At 31.9% G+C, this 11,342-nt stretch overlaps 1 pseudogene; it reads left to right on the top strand.

Moving 5' to 3' along the window:
* The first annotated feature begins 4,690 nt into the window (after window positions 1–4,690).
* LOC129289916 (uncharacterized) lies at window positions 4,691–11,037 on the top strand (annotated as a pseudogene).
* The last annotated feature ends 305 nt before the right edge of the window (window positions 11,038–11,342 follow it).

The following is an 11,342-nucleotide window of genomic DNA, read 5'->3' on the forward strand; positions in this document are numbered from 1 at the left end:
ATATTTTGCTGCAACACCATTTCAAAATTTTTATAGCTAACATAAAGAAAACAAGTGATGTAACATGATTAACATGTAGTATTTACATACTTCACAAAAAATTGTTTTACTTGTTAATTTTACAAAAAGGCATTTCAATTTTTTTAGCCATCAATATTATCTCAGTTCAATCCAAAAAACTTGTAGAAAATTTTTAGATTTTTTTTTGGAACCTATTGATAAATATTTTTCTTCTCTGCTTTTTAATTAAATCCCTAACCTTTTTTTTTTTAAAAAAAAAAGTGATGCAACTTGCCGGATTGAATCTTATAACACGTGAATTAATTGTGACGAAAATCTATCTAGAATAGTCAACAGTTCAACTGGTCAAGATGTGAATCTCACTTCGAAAGGAAAACCACTTCTCTTTGTCCTTTGCTTGGAAAAGGCATCTTCATGTCACATGTCATGCTAATTGAGCATTTACTGAAAGGAATTTAGTTTTGAATCGGCAACATAAACTTAAAATAGAATTTCAAGTTCACATACAACGAGATATATGTTGTGTGTGCGCGCGCGCGCGCCCTGTTTCACTTTCATACAATCATGCCTAAGATATAAATCAGTAATTCTGGACCAAAAGTATCATATAAATAAGAAATCCAATTAATAATCAATTTATTAAAGAAAACAAAATCTACAATGGTTAATATGGCGGCCCGAGAGCTTTCCAGTTCATTGCCTTTGAAAGCAAACATTAACAATAAAATGGGATGATAAAATTTTTAATCACTTAAATTTATTTTAATTATTAATTTGATCTCTTTAATTTAATTTTTATCTAGTTAAATCTTTGTATACATTAGTCTTTTAGATTTTGAAACACAATTTGACTCTCAAATTAATATGATATGTAAAGCGTGCATGTTGATTGAGTTAAATGAGAATAAATTTTTTATTAATTTAGAATACTGCATTTTATTCTTTTATTTTTAAGAATTTTGAAATTTATTTTCTTTTTCTCATACTTAAATACTCCCTCTCATTCTATTTATAAAGTAGAGAGAGAAAATTTGTTTGGTCATATTTTATAAGTCATATCATAAATTTTTATAACAAATTTTTCTTTTTACCTTTTACTGAATGTTGGAACTTAAGATAAAATATGATATTAAAGTATATATATTTAATTTGATATTATCTCATATTTAAACAATAATAATAAAATTAATAATTGAAATAATCTTAAAGGATCAAATTCATTAAATTGAATTAAAAAAGAAAAAATTAATTTGCTAATCCTTGTAATTTTATTAGATTTTGAACCAAGTCCTCTTAATTTTTTTTTTTATTGGATCCTTATAATTCACTTTGTTAAAGAAAATAGTCCCTTTGTTAATAACATTGCATATGCCGTTAATCCTTCTCTACCTCTTTCCAAATGTAAAAGCTCTTGGCTCTATCTCTCTCTCATCTTTAGAACCAACCAGTTTGACCGTGCTGAAGACTGAGAAGGAGACACGGGCTCCTTCTTCAATTGGTTTTGCTTTTGTATTCATGCGGGTTTAGGACAACATTAGGTGAGAAGTGAGGTTCGACGTGACATTGCCATTGCAATGGTTTTTTTTACGTTCAGTGTCTCTTTGCATTTTCAATACTCTAATTGTCTTTCCATCATCACCTTGGTCTCCAAACTCACTAGCATCAAACGATGATTATTGAGAAATAAATAGAAGTTAATTATTGAATTCTACATAATCTTTCCATTCTCTTCTGAAAGGTTCTTGAGCTCGTTAGACTCAAGATAATGTAGAAGACATGAAGGAAGGATTGAAAGAAGGAGGAACAGGTGAAAGAGAAGCAAGGAAAGAGGCAATCCTGACATTAAGGGACTTGGCTTCTTTCCCCTTAGCTTTCCCTCCATTTCCTCTCTATTAACTTAAAATAAAATCTAAACCACTCATATTTGGTGGGGACTAAATCTAATGGTCCAAATTTAAAGTTTTTATTTTTTATGTATATTTTTATTTTATACTTATTAAAATAAAAATTAAAATTTTAATAAATTCACTTTATCACCAATCTGAATAGTCAAAATTTAATATGTATGATTCAATTTAATTTTAAAATTTTTTATAATTTTTATAAATTGATTGTCCAAATTTATTTTGAACAGTTCATATTTAATATTAATTTTTTAAATTTTTATATTTTTTATTTTGATAAAGATAAAATTAAAAGCAAAGATAATTTCCCAATTGACACTTGCCAAAAAAAATGTATTTTTATAAAAAAATTATAAGTTAAAACTTTAAATATAAATCATTCAAAGTAAATCTAGACAATTAGTTTATAAAAATTATAAAAATTTAATATTAATTTTTGAACCCTTCAATTGGTGATAAACTAGATTTATTAAAAAATTTAATTTTAATTTTAATAAAAATAAAATATAAAATAAATAAAAAAGAACTTTAATTAAATCTAGAACATTTAAATTTAGTCTATATTAAATTTTGAATGGTTCAAATTTTATTTTAATTAATGAAGAGAGAATGGAGGTAAATGTTTGTGGATAGAAGTCAAGTCGGACATTAAGGGTGTGTTTGGATTAAAAAATTTACAACTGAGATTAGGATTCAACTAAGGTTAACAAACTGAGGTTATAAGAAAAGTCAGTTGATATAATGTGATTTATGTTTGGATAACATTTTTTTTAGAAGTCAGTCAAATAAACTAAAATTTGTTTGGATGATTTAATTTAAAAATTAGTTGAGATATTTAATGGCAAAAATAAGCATAAATTTTTTTAATAGATATATGCATTTTAATTAATAAAAAGTAAACAGGTACCTATGATCTATTAATAAATATATGCATTTTCATTTCAATATTATTTATAAATGACTCTCAACAAATTTCTTCACAATTAATTAAGATTTTAAAATTAATTAACTCTCTAAAATTCTAATAAGTTTTCATCTTTATTTATATTATATATTTATTTATTTATTGCTTACATGTCTAATGAAAACAATTATGTTCGAAGCATTTTTTATCATTAAATATGAGTATCTCTTTCTTAAGAGAATTTAAAATTTAATTTATTATATTATAAGGAACTAATTCCTCCCATTAAGTCTAACCTCATAAGTTACATGTTCTAATAAGGCACTTTTTTTCATCATGTTCACAAGAAAGTAAAAGAAAAAATTTGTAATAAAAAGTTAAAGACATGAAGTATAAATATTACAAAAACAAAATCTTATAAATAGGACCAAACCCAGCATGGTGCCAATATCATTTCAACGAAAGCCACCTTTTTATTGTAGTTGTCTTCATCCCTCTGCTCTACTCTCAGCCATAGCCACCACCATTAGTGGAGCCTCGCCCGATCGGAGCAGACACGTGGCAGTCTTTGCCTTCCCCTACGCCACTCATACTGCTCCTCTGCTTAACCTTGTCATCGCTGCTCCTCACACGAGCTTCTCCATTTTCACCACCCTACAGAGCAAGCATTCCCTCTTATTTTTAAACTCAGCAACACCCTCCCTAAAGTTTTACACTGTCTCCGATGAAATCCCCGACAGTCTTGACCTCACCAACCACCACCCATCCGGAGGCTGAACTTCTCTCTTAAAGCTGGTCCTCAGAACCTAAAACAGGGCTTAAGTATGGCAGTTTCAGAGAGGAATCTGAGAGTGATGTGTGTGATTTCTGATGCTTTCGTGACTTCATCTCTTGTTCTTGCTCGAGAGTATGGTGTGCCTTGGATTGCTCTCTGGACTTCGTATACTTGTTCTCTCTCTCTGCTCACTTCTACACACAATTGATTTGCGAAAAGCATCGTGTTGGCAGTGGTGATGAAGATGGAACCTTGGCTTTCATCAATCCTAGCTTTTCAAAGATGCGAATCCAGGATTTACCAGAAACCATTAGACACACTTTCATTATTTTTGTCTTCAATTTTGGAAAATAATCTGAATCATTATAAGTAAAGCTGCAATCTGGTTCTTCAGTATTAGCTTGCGAGGTCACGGGAGAAGAAAGCATAGTGGAATGAAAAGCAGAGCTCATGCTCGTGGGTTAGATAAATGAAAGGAAAGAGAAAGCACAAAAATTTAAAAGCTAATCAATGCTTCCCAACGACTAGATCAACGCAACGCAAGAAAAAAAGCCACTACTGATAGCTTCTAAATTAACGCTCGTTTAACTCTAACTGAGGTTGATATATTTTGTTAATCCAAACATTATTTTTTAACTTTTTTACTCTCTAACCTCAGTTTGACTCACTCTAACAGAGGTTAGAATGTAAACCAAACATGCACTAAGTGTGTGAGGGAGAGAAAGTGACTTTGGCCAAAAAATTTGTCTATCAATGGTGCCTTTTCAATTCCACATTTACACGTCATCTTCTATGAACGATCGGACTAAATTTTTTAGCATTATGAAATATAGGGATCCAATGAAAAACGACCTGATTCCAAATCCGGTAGAATTATAAGGGACTGACCGGTTAGTTTTCCCTTTAAAAAATTAAATCTATAAATGAGACATATTTAAAAAACTAAAATTTTATTATTCCAAGATTATAAGTTTATTAACCAAGCTGATATTTACTTTATTACTTATTGTACTTTTCAATTTACGTCTCTAATCTTTGAGGTGCATCATGCGTGTCAGAGGAACTTGGGTCAGATGAAGTGGCCAAACCTACTTTTGATTCCAAGATCTGAGATTCAGAAAAGTCCAGACAAATCGCCTCAAGATTGAACAGATTTATCCTATAAATTAATTCACTCATCATCAAAATCTGAACAACCAAACCTATCCAAATCCACCAATAATATTACACCTTCTTGATCGCAGCTAGTTTCAATGACGAAAACACCTCACATCGCCTTCATTTCCAGTGCTGGGTTCACCCATCTCTTCCCAGTTATCGAATTCTCAAAGCGTCTCGTTCAACTCAACCCAGATCTTCATGTCACTTGCATCGTCCCAATCCTCGACACTCTTCCTTCTTCCTCCGAATCTTACCTTCAAACTCTTCCTCCAAACATTCACTATATCCTTCTTCCTCCAGTTCACAAACACGACATGCCTGAAAATGTTCATCGTGGAGCCCAAGTTCAGCTCGCAGTCACTCTCTCTTTACCACATATTCATCAAGAATTGAAGTCTCTAATCTCCAGAACCTCCCTTGTTGCTTTGGTCACTGATTGTTTTGCACACGAAGCACTAGATTTTGCTGCAGAGTTCAATATCTTGTCTTATATGTATCTTCCATATGCTGCTTTGATTTTCTCTCTCTACTTCTGTAACTCCACGAAGCTTGATAATGATGATGCAGAGTTCAGAGTTGACCTACCAGAATCCATAGAGATTCCACCTTGTATACCAGTTCGTGGTCGAGAGATTGTAGATTCACTTTATGATGGACTAGTTCTTAAGCAATTCTTTGAACGTGCCAAGAAGCTAAGATTAATTCACGGGGTTCTTTTCAACAGCTTCGTAGAGTTAGAAACTGAGACAATCACAGCCTTGCAAGAAGAAACCAAAGGAAAGAAGCCTCAGATTTATCCAGTTGGACCAATTATTCAAACCCGGTCCAGTAATGATGATCAGACAAGTAGCAATGATGGGTCGAACTGTTTAATATGGTTGAAAAATCAACCACCAAGATCTGTGGTTTATGTTTCATTTGGGAGTGGAGGGACATTATCTCAAGATCAACTCAATGAACTAGCTTTTGGGTTGGAACTAAGTGGTAAGAAATTCTTGTGGGTTGTGAGACCTCCAAGTAACGATGTTAGTGCAGCTTACCTTTCTTCTTCAAATCAGAAGAACCCTTTAGATTTCTTACCAGATGGGTTCTTAGAGAGAACCGAAGATCAAGGTCTTGTTGTTCCTTCATGGGCACCTCAGATTCAAATCCTTAGTCACAATTCTGTTGCAGGTTTTTTAAGTCACTGTGGTTGGAACTCGACCATGGAGAGTATTGTTCATGGCGTTCCAATAATAGCTTGGCCTCTGTTTGCAGAACAAAAGATGAATGCAGCTTTTTTAACAGATTGCTTGAAAGTGGCATTATGGCCAGAACCTAATGACCAGAGAGGAGGGATTGTGGAGAGAGATGAGATAGCTAGGGTTATAGTAAGGTTCATGGAAGGAGAAGAAGGAAGACAGATTCGTAAAAGAATGGAAGACTTGAAGGAATCTGCAGCTAATGCAGTAAAAGAAGATGGGTCCTCTACACAGACCTTGTCTCAGTTTGCCATGAATTTGAGAGAGAGGGCTCGAGGGAATTATTGAAGCTTGACTTCTATAATAATATGTAATTTCAATATTAAGATGCATGTTTCAGGTTTTACTTGTGATTGTTTAAGTGGTGAAGATGTTATATGTGTTTGTGTAATTTTTATTGGTTTGTGAGAGATGAACAGAGGAAAACAGAGGATAAATTGATATTTATAAATGGCCCTCTGCCATTTGATTTTATGTTATTCTCTGTGTGTGTGTGTCAAAAAAAAGCTTAGGACCCATTCTTTAAAATTATAAAATAAAGTTATTTTTAGATATTTTAAAAATTTTACAAAAGTGATTTATTTTATTAAAATTTTATAAAAAGCATATATTATTTTATGTTTATTTATAATAATAAAAAGTGGTTATTGATTAGTTATTTTTAAAGTTCATGATACATTCCTTGATTTTTATTTTATAAAAATTATTTATTATTTAGTTATATTAAATTTTTATGATATTTTTGTCTAAATCACATTTTTAGAACACTCTATCTCTTCCATTGTAGCAGATTATTTTCATCAAATAACCCAAAGTAACTTTTTTAAAAAAATTAGAAATCTATTTTATTATTTTGATTATTTTCAAAAATTTAAACAAATATTATAAAAATTCATAAAATAATTTTTTCTTAAAATTTTTTTCCATCAAATAACTTGAAACTAACAGGCCCTTAAACGAGTTGGATCCCTAAGACTCATTATAATCAACGCATGCCTTTAAGATTAAAGAGTTATTATAAAAGTACTTATAGATTATTTGCTAATAAAGTTCTCAGTGATTTAATTTTATAATCTTACAAATTATGTGTCAAATCTTTATGAATTGAATTACTTTTATAGACTGATTTTGTGCTATTCTAATGTAAGGGGAGTCGGAATGGATTGTCGTGGAAAAGAAGCTATAAATTGCCGCTTTGCCAATAGATTTTGTAGTTTATCAAAATTTTGTTGGAAAAGAAAATTTTGTATTTTAAGTTGCTGCGAGTTGGAGTGTGAGATAAGGCGGGACATAATGGATCCAACTTCGATGCTGATAGCAACAGTCAGTTCTGGATCGCTTAAGTCTGCTTTAGATGGTTTGGATTTAAAATTTTAATTTGTATTTTTTAATAATATATTCGTTTTTTAAATAAAGTGAGTGGTAATAGATTATCTTTATCTTTTATAATGCATCTATTAAAATATAAATTTATTACAAATATAAAATAATTAATTATTTAAATATGATTCGATCTGGATGTTTTAGGTTGATGCTTTTAGGTTGATGCTCATCAGAAGGCAAGTCTAGAGAGTAATAATGTATATTCTTTAGCCTCGTTTTTCTAATCTCTTCTAAGTTTTTTTCCCCTTGACCATACATTAAATCATATTATGTTTTGTATTTTTTTTTTGGGCCAACATATTTTGTTTTATATTATTAGAGTCAACAAAGTAGTCCTTTCATTAAAAATATATATTACATTATTAACTGAATCTTAAAAAATATATATTACATTATTAACTGAATCTTATTTTAATAAAGTAATTATTTATCTTTAAATTAATTTTATTTATTTCATATTTATCTTTATTTAATAAGGTGTTTCACCTTAAAAAAATAATGCGATATATTTAATAAGGGCACTTTTAAAAAAATGATTACATCTTAAAAAATTAAAAATGTCTTATATTTTTTAACATTCAATCCTTTAAAAATATTTTATATTTTTTAATGGAGTAAATATTTGATATCTTAAAATTTTTCATGGTGCAATGTTTGGTGAACATTTATAACTGATACTCTCTGGATTATAATTAATATAGAACATTTATAATTAATTTATAGTTTTAAAAAAAACAGTTGAAACCTTAAATTTTTTTAATAAACATCTTTTTAAATTTATTCTCATTAAATACTTTATGTAAATACTTCGGTGATGATAATTAAAATTTTAATATGTTATTTTTTTAAGAAAATAATAAATAAAGTAAGAATATAATTAAAAAATAACTATAAAAATTATTCAATTTTTTATATTTTAGATCAAGTAAAATTAAAAATATTTTATATTGTGGTTTTGAGGAGATGTATAATGTTATTTTTACCGTTAACTGTTACAGAATTAGTTGAGTTTAAGGAGGGAAAAAAAAAACTACATGATTATTTTTTATCACGAATTTGTTATCATGGATCATTTTCTTCGCATTAGAGTTGGCACTTGGCGGCTCCGAATCGTCAAAGTAAGATAATACGTGATCATCCTTTATTCAAATTATTGAGAACTTTCCAACAGTTTATATTTCTGTTCCATGTTTGATTTCCGTCTCCTTCTCGAAATGATCAGTTCCGTGTTTTCTTTTTATTTGATTCCCATATCTAGATCCTTGAGACCTTGACTTAATTTATATTTGTAAATACTTTTTTTTTTTGAGACACACTTTTTACAAAATATTTGATCGATGATGCATATTTAAGATTTTAACTTAAAAATTCTAATTAAACTGGACCAACCCCTAAAAAAGTAATTGATCCCAGCACACCAAAGCTGTGCATGTGCATTTTATATTTTATTGTATTGAAATTTATGACTATTATTTGGGAAAATTGCTCGAAGGCTCCCCCATTCACCATGTGCGTAATTAAATCGGTGAATGGGGAATTTTGAGCAATTTTCACCTTTTTCTAATGCTCTTGATTCCCAAGAAAATAATTCCCGTAGGATTATAATTATATGGAAGACAGATCCCCTTTTTTTTTTTGGGCCAATATATAGAAGACAGATCCCTGCGTGATCACTTACATCACCTCTTTCGCTTTGACTGAAATTTGGTGTAAAATGAGTTACCTGTCGTTTTATCAATTATTCGAGACGAAGGTGAACGGACAAGAGAAAAACAACACCACGCCGGTGGGTCCCACCACTTCATAGACTTATGATGCAGAATTTTCTAAAGGCCAAGAATGCTTTTCTAATCAAGTGATAATATAAAATGTGTGTGTGTGTGTGTGTGTGTTCGTTCTGTATAAATCATGAGCCCCATCGAATCTCCAAGATTTCACCAACCCAGAAAGAAAGAAATCTGCATATTTAGAACGTGATCGATCCAAATTTTCTACTTTTCTTCTTCGATCTCAAGTCTTTGTTCTGAAGTTTCCATGGACAGGACAACTCACATAGCCGTTGTACCCAGTCCTGGATTTAGCCATTTAATTCCTATCCTGGAGTTCTCCAAACGACTTGTTCATATTCATCCTGACTTCCATGTCACCTTCATCATCCCTTCACTAGAATCTCCTCCTAGTTCCTCCATAGCTTACCTTCAAAATCTTCCTTCAAACATCGAATCTATTTTTCTCCCTCCTATCTCCAAACAAGACCTACCCAAAGATGCCCAAGTAGCAATCCAAATTCTACTCACAATAACCAAATCCTTGCCATCTTTACGACATGAATTGACCTCCTTGAATTCCAGATCTCCATTGGCTGCTATAGTTGTCGATCCTTTTGCATCCGAGGTACTAGATTTCGCAAAGCAACTTCGTACTTTGTCTTTCTTTTACTTCCCTTCAGCTGCTTCAACGCTTTTCTTATGCCTCTATCTCCCAACCCTCGACCAAGAGATTTCTTGTGAGTTCAGAGACCTGCCAGAACCTATCCAGCTTCCAGGTTGTGTTCCTCTCTATGATAGATATCTCACCGACCCGTTTCAAAACCGGTCCGGCGAACATTACAAAAGGTTTCTCCAACGAAGCAAGAGATTGTCCTCTGTTGATGGGATATTGGTTAATAGCTTCACGGAAATGGAAGAAAAGGCTAAAAGAGCCTTGACAGAGAATAAAGAGAGTGGTTTTCTGCCAGTGTATCCGATTGGACCCATAACTCAAACTGGGTCAAACAATGAAGAAAACGGGTCAGAGTGTCTTAGATGGTTGGAGAATCAACCACCTAGATCTGTTTTATATGTTTCTTTCGGACGTGGTGGGACCCTGTCCCAAGACCAAATCAATGAGCTAGCTTTTGGCTTAGAGCAAAGTGGCCAAAAATTCTTATGGGTTCTTAGAGCACCAAGCAACTAAGTTCATGCTGCTTACCTTGGTTCTGCAAATGAGAATCCTTTAGATTTCTTACCAGAAGGGTTTTTGGAGAGAACTAAAGAGCAAGGTTTTGTTATTCCTTCTTGGACACTTCAGATTTCAATCCTTAGTCACAGTTCAACTGGTGGATTCTTGAGTCATTGTGGTTGGAACTCGACGCTTGAAAGCGTACAAAATGAAGTGCCATTGATAGCTTGGCCACTTTTTGCTGAGCAGAGGATGAATGCTACTCTGTTAACTGATGGTTTGAAAGTGGCATTGAGACCTAAGGTTAATGAAAATGGCATAGTGGAAAGAGAAGAGATTGCTAAATTGGTGAAGAGTTTGATGGAAGGTGAAGAATGCAAGGTGATTCGCAAGACAATGAAGGATCTAAGTGATGCTTCTGTTAATGCTCTCAAAGAAGATGGTTCTTCTACTAAGATGCTATCTCACGTGGCACTCAAACGGTAACATTTCAATGGGAAATAAGGAAATCTTAAACTTGTCTATATTGTTGCGCCTGTTAGCTCTTGTACTTCTTATCAAGTTTATTCATATGCTTCTGTTTCACCTTTGGGTGTACGTTAACATTAGTAGTCAATGATTTAAAATTCCCATTCTGAGCTCAGAGATGCTTATTGCGAGCATTTCTTAATATAATATTAAATATTATATTATATTATTTCTTTATTATCTTTAGGGTGCCAATTTGTAGTTTCTTCAAAAATACTTGTAAAAAAATTGTATCTTAATCCTTTAAATGTAGCAACACACTTGAATAAAAAGGAGTACATTCTGTGAGTTTACGTGTGTGGAGTGAAATGGGTGACGAGGTTCGGTTCATTTGCTAGGAGAACAGCCGTGGTTTCCCCTTTGGGCTGAGTACTCTCTTCTGGGCTTTTCTGTTCCCGTTTTTGTTGTTTCTTTTGGGCCTTTGAGCCTCTTTCCTCTGGGAAGAAAAAAAAGCAAAATAAAAAAACAAATGGAGTACATTCTTG

The sequence above is a fragment of the Prosopis cineraria genome, unplaced genomic scaffold (assembly GCF_029017545.1).
Source record: "Prosopis cineraria cultivar Desert tree isolate PC_DT_omini unplaced genomic scaffold, ASM2901754v1 PC13, whole genome shotgun sequence".
Lineage (NCBI taxonomy): Eukaryota > Viridiplantae > Streptophyta > Magnoliopsida > Fabales > Fabaceae > Prosopis > Prosopis cineraria.